This window comes from Rhea americana, unplaced genomic scaffold (genome assembly GCF_003343005.1).
Source record: "Rhea americana isolate MKP2758 unplaced genomic scaffold, rheAme1 scaffold_32, whole genome shotgun sequence".
In the NCBI taxonomy this organism is placed as follows: domain Eukaryota; kingdom Metazoa; phylum Chordata; class Aves; order Rheiformes; family Rheidae; genus Rhea; species Rhea americana.
In genome coordinates, this window is record NW_028186446.1 from 3205939 (window position 1) to 3214628 (window position 8690).

Genomic DNA, 8690 nt, shown 5'->3' on the forward strand with positions numbered 1-8690 from the left:
TTTATGCGGTGGATACCATGGCTAAATTTTAGTTAGGCAGTGTATTTCTATCCAGTTCCTAAGACTTACATATATAAGCCAAACTAAAAATAGTTGAATGTAGACTAAACTTGAATGTGTTTAGTTGTCCTGTAAAACCTCTAGTAGCCCCTCAGCTGGGCTTGTTTGGTCTGAAACTTTGGATCTATATGCATATGAGTGCAACAACTTGTAGGGCAGAGATGTGTACATTTATAGATTGTTTCTGTGGATCTTCTTGCATAGATTTCAATCTATGTAGAATTGTAGAATGTGAAAGTGGCAAACACCTGCCTAAACTTGTATTGAGCTTTGAAAAATAAAATATATGAGCAAGCTGAAGATCCGGGAGAAAAGATGCATTGACCTGCCTTTCCTCGCTGAGCATAAAATTAATAGATGATCAGATATGCAAAATGACATACGATATTTCTAAAGATTTTTTTTGTATGGTAAATTCAAAGTTCATACTTATTTATCTCCTGTATATTTCTTATTCAAAAATACCACTATTCATAAATAAAAAGTCAATGCATGTATTGTATTTCAGTGAAGTAGAAATCTCACCTCAGTCTTAAAATAAAATGGATCCTTGTGAAACAATGGAGGATTATCCTGCAGGCTGGTATCTTGAGTGCTGCAGAATTTAATATAGAGTAAAAACTGCTCCCTTTGAAATTCATGCATGCATTATAGTGTAAATACATGTACATACATACATGCACACACACACATGCATGGAGTACTGTATGATGTAATTTGATACTGAACATGAGGGCCATGGAAAAATACGGCAGCATTTCACAGTAAGCAGCTAATTACTACTTTCTCTGGGACCACTTGAGTTGTTAACTGATAACCAGGATTGTTACTGCAGAGGTGTTTCACTGTGCGAGTAGCTGATGTCCAGAGATGACAGGATCATATTGAATGAAGAACTCAGGATTCATACTAATATTTGAGTTGTTATACTGCTCCCGCTGCTGCTGAATCTGTGTGCCTCTGACGTSTATTCTGTATCAAGTGTGTTGTGCGAGCCTATTGAAGAGGAGCTGCARCCTGCTGAACATACTGCAATATCTGATTAGATATTATTGATGGAGCATAGTACAGTTCACGCTCTTAAGTGGAGCTCGTGAATAGCTGCACTCGCTGGTCTACCTGCTTGGGGAGATACCTACTCCAGACACATGAAACTTGGGGGTCAGAGGACAGGCAGAATCGGACTGAACGGGTGCAGAATAGCAATATGATTAATACACATCTTGCTCTGGATCAGATCACTGATCTCTTGAAATGTGAAACCTCAATAAATGTTAGAAATGTCATTGTTGGATAAAGCATTAGCATGGTACTAAGCACCTGTCAGTTTTCATTACCATTTTTTTAAGCATAAGAAAATGTCGTTGATGTAAATGAGCCTGACCAGGAGCTGCTTCCCGGCCCTSAGCTGCCAACGTCTGTCTCCTGTAGAGCATTCCTGTTGGAACATTTAAGCAGCTCCGGTSATGCAACCAGCAGAATGTTTGCGGGTGTTTTGTGTGTTACATTTCAAACTACGCAGAATTGTTGCTGTGAATAGTAATGCCTCATGGCTATAACGCTGTTAACTCTCCCTTCCCTGCCTCACACGCCACAATCCTGAGCAGTGGTGGTGTGTCTGTGTTATTTGACAGGGGTTTTGCTTCCAAGCACTCGCAGAACCTTTATTCTGGCAATAAGAGAGCTGTTAATTTTTAGTGAGATATTTACTGYTGTCTTTCTGTTGCTCAAAACTTCTGCAGTAGAGCCTGTGCTTTGGGTGGCACGTAGGTATTTGTCCCAGGAGCATTAAAAGAACTTTTGCTATTAACAGCTGCCCTGGCTGTAGGGGGAACCAGCTCACTGTGGACTGTACATTTAATAACACTCGGAGAAACTGCATGTTGCGGTGGCCAGATCACAGGCCAGTCTTGAGCTTTGATATAGGTTCTGCTCTGTCTGTGTGTGTGATGTAGGGAACTGCTTTATCTTCCTGTACTTCTGTTTCCCTAGCTATAAAGGCAGTAAAGTTATTTACTATGTTTTATAAAGTGCTGGAAGACGGTGGTTATGTAGGCATGCTGTACTTGCTACTGGGGATCAGTGACTTAACCCCGGGGAAAGCAGAAACATGAAGTGTTTGTGGAGAAGAAAATGTGCCAGGAAACCGCCTGCTTTTTCTCACAGACTTTTTAGGTACTGTTTCCCTTATGTGAAGAAAGAAGGCAGTAATCTGCTCTTCTGACATTGCCTGGTACAGTTTATAGTGCAGTATGGTTGGCTGTCGGATGAGGGACTCAGGCATCAGAAAGTGTTGCTTGAGGTATGGGTGGCAATCCTCTAAGATGAACGTGTGCATTAGCTATGCATTGCCTATGCAGCAACCTGCTACTGCCAGAAGTAATAACAAGGCAGCCAGGAGAGCTTAGACAAGCAAGACTGGATAAAATCCAAGTGAGATTTATCTTTTTTTTTTTTTTTTTTTTTTTTTTAATGAGCGTACCTAAGGATATTAAAAATGCATACTCGCGTGCTGCTTGATGGGGGTCATTTCACACACTGTCAATAAGAACTCATGTCTTTCATGTGAATCATGGGTGTAGTCAGATATTAAGGTGATAGGCACCCTCGAAACATCACATGAATGCAGACAGATGGTTTATTGGGTGAACAGCATGACACAGCGTTTCAAGGAAACACAAGCTGTAAGGAGGCAAGGCACAAGTTTCCCACTGTGATRCTAAACGTGATTTCTCAGGAGAGGAGAATTAATTTAGGGGAGCAAATCAAGATATTGTTCGGTTTAGGGTTCAAGCCCTCTTCACATTCTCCTACCTACGAGCACTTACTTTCTATCACACTTAGTGTTGTGCAACATCGGTGGCAGACGACTGCCGTTTGGTGTATTAGGGCTGCTGACACATGGGCTCCTGCGAGYTGCTGTTTGCAGAGCATGGGCTGCCCTTCGCCACAGGAGCAGTGTGTGTTTCCTAGAGTCGGAACGTGGATCCAAAGCTCTCCCCAGGCTCATCACACCAGGTTTTTTCTCCTTTCCCATTCTCATAGCTGAAGCCCATGTTTTCTTCCCTATGTATCAGAAACTGGGATAGACAGAAACCCCTTCCAGGGAGCCCACCTTGGGGGAAGGTCTATCTGGAGTCATCCATGGCAGCATTGTCTGGTCAGACTGTTCCTGGGAGAAGGGCCAGAGTCGCCATGGAGGCACAAGGCCCCATGCCCCAAATCTCAGGTTGTGGTCATAGGTGATCTGCTGCCTTTATAAACCAAACATTTGTTCTTAGCATARCCTCTTACCTGTTGGAAGAAAGCAAAGGAAAATCCAGGGACCAACTGGATTTCTTTTTACAGAATCGCAGAATAGTTGAGGTTGGAAGGGACCTCTGGTGATCACTAGTCCAACCGTCTTGCTCAAAAAGGGTCAYCTAGAGCATGTTGCACGTGACCATGTCCAGGCAGGTTTTGAATATCTCCAGAGAAGGAGACTCCACAACCTCTCTGGGCAACCTGTGCCAGTGCTCTGTCACCTTCACAATAAAAAGGTCTTCCTCGTGGTCAGATGGAACTTCCTGTGTTCAGTTTCTGCCTGCTGCCTCTTGTCCCATTGTTGGGCACTGCTGAAAAAAGCCTGGCCCCATCCTCTTGACACCCTTCCTTAAGACACTTCTCAGTCTTCTCTTCCGCAAGCTAAACAGGCCCAGCTCTCTCAGCCTTTCCCCATAAGAGAGATGTTTCAGTCCTTCATTCTTCATAGCCCTACACTGGACTCTGYGGTAGCTCCGTGWCTCTCTTGTACTGGGGAGCCCAGAACTGGACACAGTACTCCAGGTGTGCCCTCACCAAGGTTTTTTCCTTAAAGCACAAGTTATTTTTCTTCAGGCACTGAGTTATGATCTAAATACACAAAGGAGGTAGGCTCAGGAGGGGCAATGTCAATAYACACAAGATTTAAAAGCTCACTTACAGAAAACCTAGAAAACAAAATTCTTGGGTACTTATTTTCTTTAGGAAGAACATATTTTTTGCAAATCCCACATCTGAGGGTGTTCCTGATTTTAAAAATCAGTTGAAGAGACCAGGGATCTTGACTTGTTTTTTAGTCAGATTTCTGTCTCATTTCTGTGCACTCTTTTTCAAATCTATCCAAGTTAGCTCATGTTCTACCTGCTAGATGATAATTCAGGAATTGTCCTATGGGGTCAGGCCAGCGATATATCTAGTCTAATCTCATTACAGTGACTACAGTATTGCAGTGGCTACTGTATTCGGAAAATTCATGGAACATTAATGAGAAATGATGGGATTATATCTCTAGAGATGAGGTTTTTGTAGGCGTTATGTTATCTGATTAGTTTCAGTTGCTCAGGCGGGTATTCAGGCTGTAAACACGTAGGCTCCGTTTAAGATTCTAGATGATTAGTTCCCATGTGCTGGTATGTTCTCATATCACATCTTCAAGCTGGGACTAATTTCTGTATTAAATTTCTGGGATTTTTTTGCATTTGAAARGAGTGAATGGTATGAATAATTAAAATCCACTGCCCAAGCTCTAATCAATAATTGGTATGTCTGGGAATTGAACTGAATGATGTGCATGTGGGAAGACATGAAGCCTACTTTTTGTGGGAATGAGAAAAAMAATCTTCAAGAAAAGTAGAATTTGCTAGATGTCAGTATGTACATGTGTCACCACCTGAAAAGCAGAAGTTAAATCCTCTTTAGGGGTGTCTGGTGTTTTGTGATGAATATTTCTGCTTCCGCTATTTCATCAAGTTATTGAAGGATTTTCAGGCTGAACTCTACACTGTACCATTGCATGGATTCCTGAAAATGGGATTAGAGTCCATATTCGTATTTACATACATTCATTTTTTTAGGAAATGCAAATGTATAAAATTGCAGAAGATTAGGGCTTCTTTAGACATTTTATTAATATGTCCACCTTACTTTATTTTACAATGTGGAGTTGAAGCAGTGGTATAGAGATTAAAGCATTAGTATCCAGAGTTGCTTTTACATGACTCTCCCTGTTGGCCAGTTAATTTTTTGCATTTCATTTCTTTTGTATTCTACAGCACTGCATAACAGAAAAAGAACAGCTTAATGGCCAACCTGTGAAGAGCATCCTAGTCATTGTCATTAGTTCTAGTTCGTGTGTTCTGCAATAGCCCCTGCATGTTCCAGTCGTGGGTCACAACACTACCATGTTGGGCTCTCCGTAAATATGGAATAAATGGACTGTCTTGCCTTAGAGAGGCTCCAATCTAAGAATAACATGAGATAAAATAGGTGGATGGAGACAAGCAGAGTGAAGACTGCAAGGGGTATTYGTATCCCCTGATTTTAGCCACTGAGTGGGGATACCTTCTGCTGAGAAAATCAGATTTACAAGGGTGAAAGTAGCAATCTGGAACTGAAAGCAGAATTCAGTGCAACAAATACAGCGGTAATGAGCCATGCCACCATGAAGTCTTTTCAGCCCTCTGCATCATGCCACCCTTGCTTAAAGGTTAAAATACACTGCTGACATGAAAGGGAAGGAGRGAATGGCGTCAAGGCAAACCCCCTCTGATGAGAGCAAAAGGAGGCCACCCTGGGTGCAGGCGGATGGGAGCAGAGGGTGCTGGGCACACCATTCCCAGGGGTACGTCGGTGGGGAGGTGCCTCTTCGCTGTGTTGYGGGAGGTACCACCCTTCCAGCCTTCATCAAAGACGCTGCCGTCGTCGTGGGATTGGTTTGTCATCTCCTGACTCCCTTCGAGCTTGTGAGAGAAGGGCCCCAGCTGCAGCTATCTCAGTGGCTTGCGAGAAGAGGCTGTAGCTGATGCTGCTGAGCCCTTCCAGGGCTGGCAGGAGTTGTTGGCCACATGAGCAGTAGGACACCTGGCACACGTTCATGGGTGAATTTCCTTCTGAAAAGCAGAAAGGCATGCGAACAGRGAGCGCTTGCCTGAAAATGGAAAGGCATCTTTGTTTTCCTGCCCTCCGCTTGTTATTCAAGAAGAGGCACCCTGCAGCGCCGGCCGTAGAGGGCACCACGTACCACGCTCAGGTGTTTTCTCTGAGTTATAGACAGAGCAACTTGCCTGTTGAAGTGTCCTAAAAAGAATATCTTTCTTAACAAAATCACAAGCAACCCTGTGCCGTGCGACTTGTTACATTAGCAAGGTTTAAATAGGTCATCGCTCTGAAATGCCGTGCTGTCTTTGTTAGTGACGGATGAGAGGATGCAAGTATAATCAAAGGTGCAAATTAATCCAATTTGTTTCATCTAAACTTGACTTAAAAGAAATGCTCTGGGCAATTGCCAGGGACTAACTATTTAGCGCACACAGGAACTTGTAACTTCAAAAGCATTTTCACGTCACCTTTGGGGCAAGGCTGACTGAGGGTATCAGTTTGGTTGACCAGGGCAGAGTTGCTGGACTATATTGGCCAAAATAGGATCATGAGTTTTCAAGGACACTATTTCCGATACATTCCTGGGCTGTAGAGGGGCTGTAGATTGGGGAACAAGTGGGGGCAAAAAAAAAAAAAAAAAAGAAAAATCCAACAAAATGGAGAACTTCTGATATTGACGTAGTAGTTTTGTTGTAAGGAGGCTCAGGACTAGCACACGGCGGGATGAGAGAAAGGGAGAATGATTTGCATGTTTGATAGGATCTCCCCACAAATCTACCTCAGTGTAAGAGGAGGAGGAGGCCTACTAAGCAAAATGGTCTCTCTCTCACATGCCATGGAGAGGAAACTACCATCCTTCTGGTTTCTCTCTTTCACTCTGCTAAATCAGCCTAGTACCTACTTTTCACTGTTCATCTTGCATCATTATTTCTCATTCAAGCCTATATAAAGGGAAATAAAGAACACTTTGAATAGTTTCTCCTGGAAGACCTAGAAGGCATTTTGTTTATTTAAGCAGTCAAGATTTTCTTTTATTTTATTTTAAAAAAATTGCTAACTTCAGTTCTTCACTATGAATTATATACCCATCTGGATATGRGTTAAAAATCACTTGCAGAATGTGTGTATGAGCCTATTCTTTAGAATGTCTATTTTTCTGAAAATGACGCTGGTCCAAATAATTAAGTATAATGGAAAGGAAATATTCTGATGCTGCAAGGTTCTAGGCAAAGGCTGCATTTTGCTCTGGAAGGACACTGTAGATTTCATTACTCCCATTGCAGTCTGTAAGAGCAAGGTAACCTCAAAAGGAAAGGGATTACTTTAACAAATCACCGTTATTTTGTTTCCTACAATAATTCGTGGACAAAGAAGACATTAATTTTTCAGTGTGTTGTGTCAGATAATGCTCTTCTCTGACTCGGCCTCCCTCCCCTACCTTTAACTGGCAGAAACTGCAATGTGACCGTACGTGGATGCAATCCACAGTCTTTACAAATGGACACAGTGCTGTTCCTCCAAGTTTATTACAGCACCACAGTGTATATTTTCACTATGAAACATAAGCAGCCCAAACGGTTCTGCCTGTACAGAAAAAAGTTATCAGGTAGGATTAGGCAGGTGCTATTGCCCTTGCAAACGGCAGCGACGGGATCATCGCTGGAATTTGGTACCTGATGCAAATGTCCCCTCACAATTCGATCTTTTGRCTTTAACCAAAGGAGGCTCAGAGGAAACCTGAGCAAGATCTAACGGGACTGGAAATGGAGAGTTTTCTAAATGTTGGGGCATTTAATCCAATACAGAAATATGCAATGCAGGCTGGAAGCTAAAGCCAGTTAGCTTATAAGAGAAGTTCACGTTGAAACAGTTAGGATGATCAGCAAGAGGAAAACAGACCCAAGGAAGCGGTAAGAAGGAAGCTTCGTGAAATCTCGCACATGAGGTCATTGGCTTTCCTTAAAAGCCTTTTTTTTTTTTTTTTTTTAATTTAACTGACTGTTATCATACTCAATGGCGGGATTGTATGGGTGAGATTGTGTTGCCTGTGTGATGCAGGAGACTAGACTAAATGATCATAATGACTCCACGAAATATTCTCACTGATGAGAAAAACCTTTATTCTTGAGAGACAGATGATTAAGGGGAATAAATGAGGAATGGTTTTGTAAGTACTGGTATTATTGGCAATCTACTGAAAGTTTAGAAACGTTTATAAGAAGTGATATTAGAAAGAAGTTTGATGATGACATAGCAAGGAACTGARTAATGCAATGAGGGACTAAAAGGTAATATCACAGCTGCTATGATATGGTGTAACTTCAAGTCATTATTGCTGCTTTATGCCAGAAAASGGTATGACCGAAACTTCCACAGCTTCTCAAAATTAACTTTGTAGGTATGAAGAAATAAATCCTAAAATATAGAGGGGACCATCATGACTGGGATAAAGAGAAGAGGACTGGAAGTTTAAAATATTTTYCAAAAATATTAACAGACTATGAAAGGAGTGAAAGGTTACACAGCCCAGGTTCAGGAAGCACTAAGGCAAGGAGGGGAAAAACTAACTTTGGAGAAAAGGATTTGGAGAAAAAAACATTGAGCGAAACATTGACTTCCAACCTTCTGTCAAAGTATGCCTTAAAATAATAGATCAAGTGATTGAATTCTAATTACATATGAAAGACACCGAAACAAGCCTTTGAGATGAAAACTGTCAGGAGGTCAGAAAG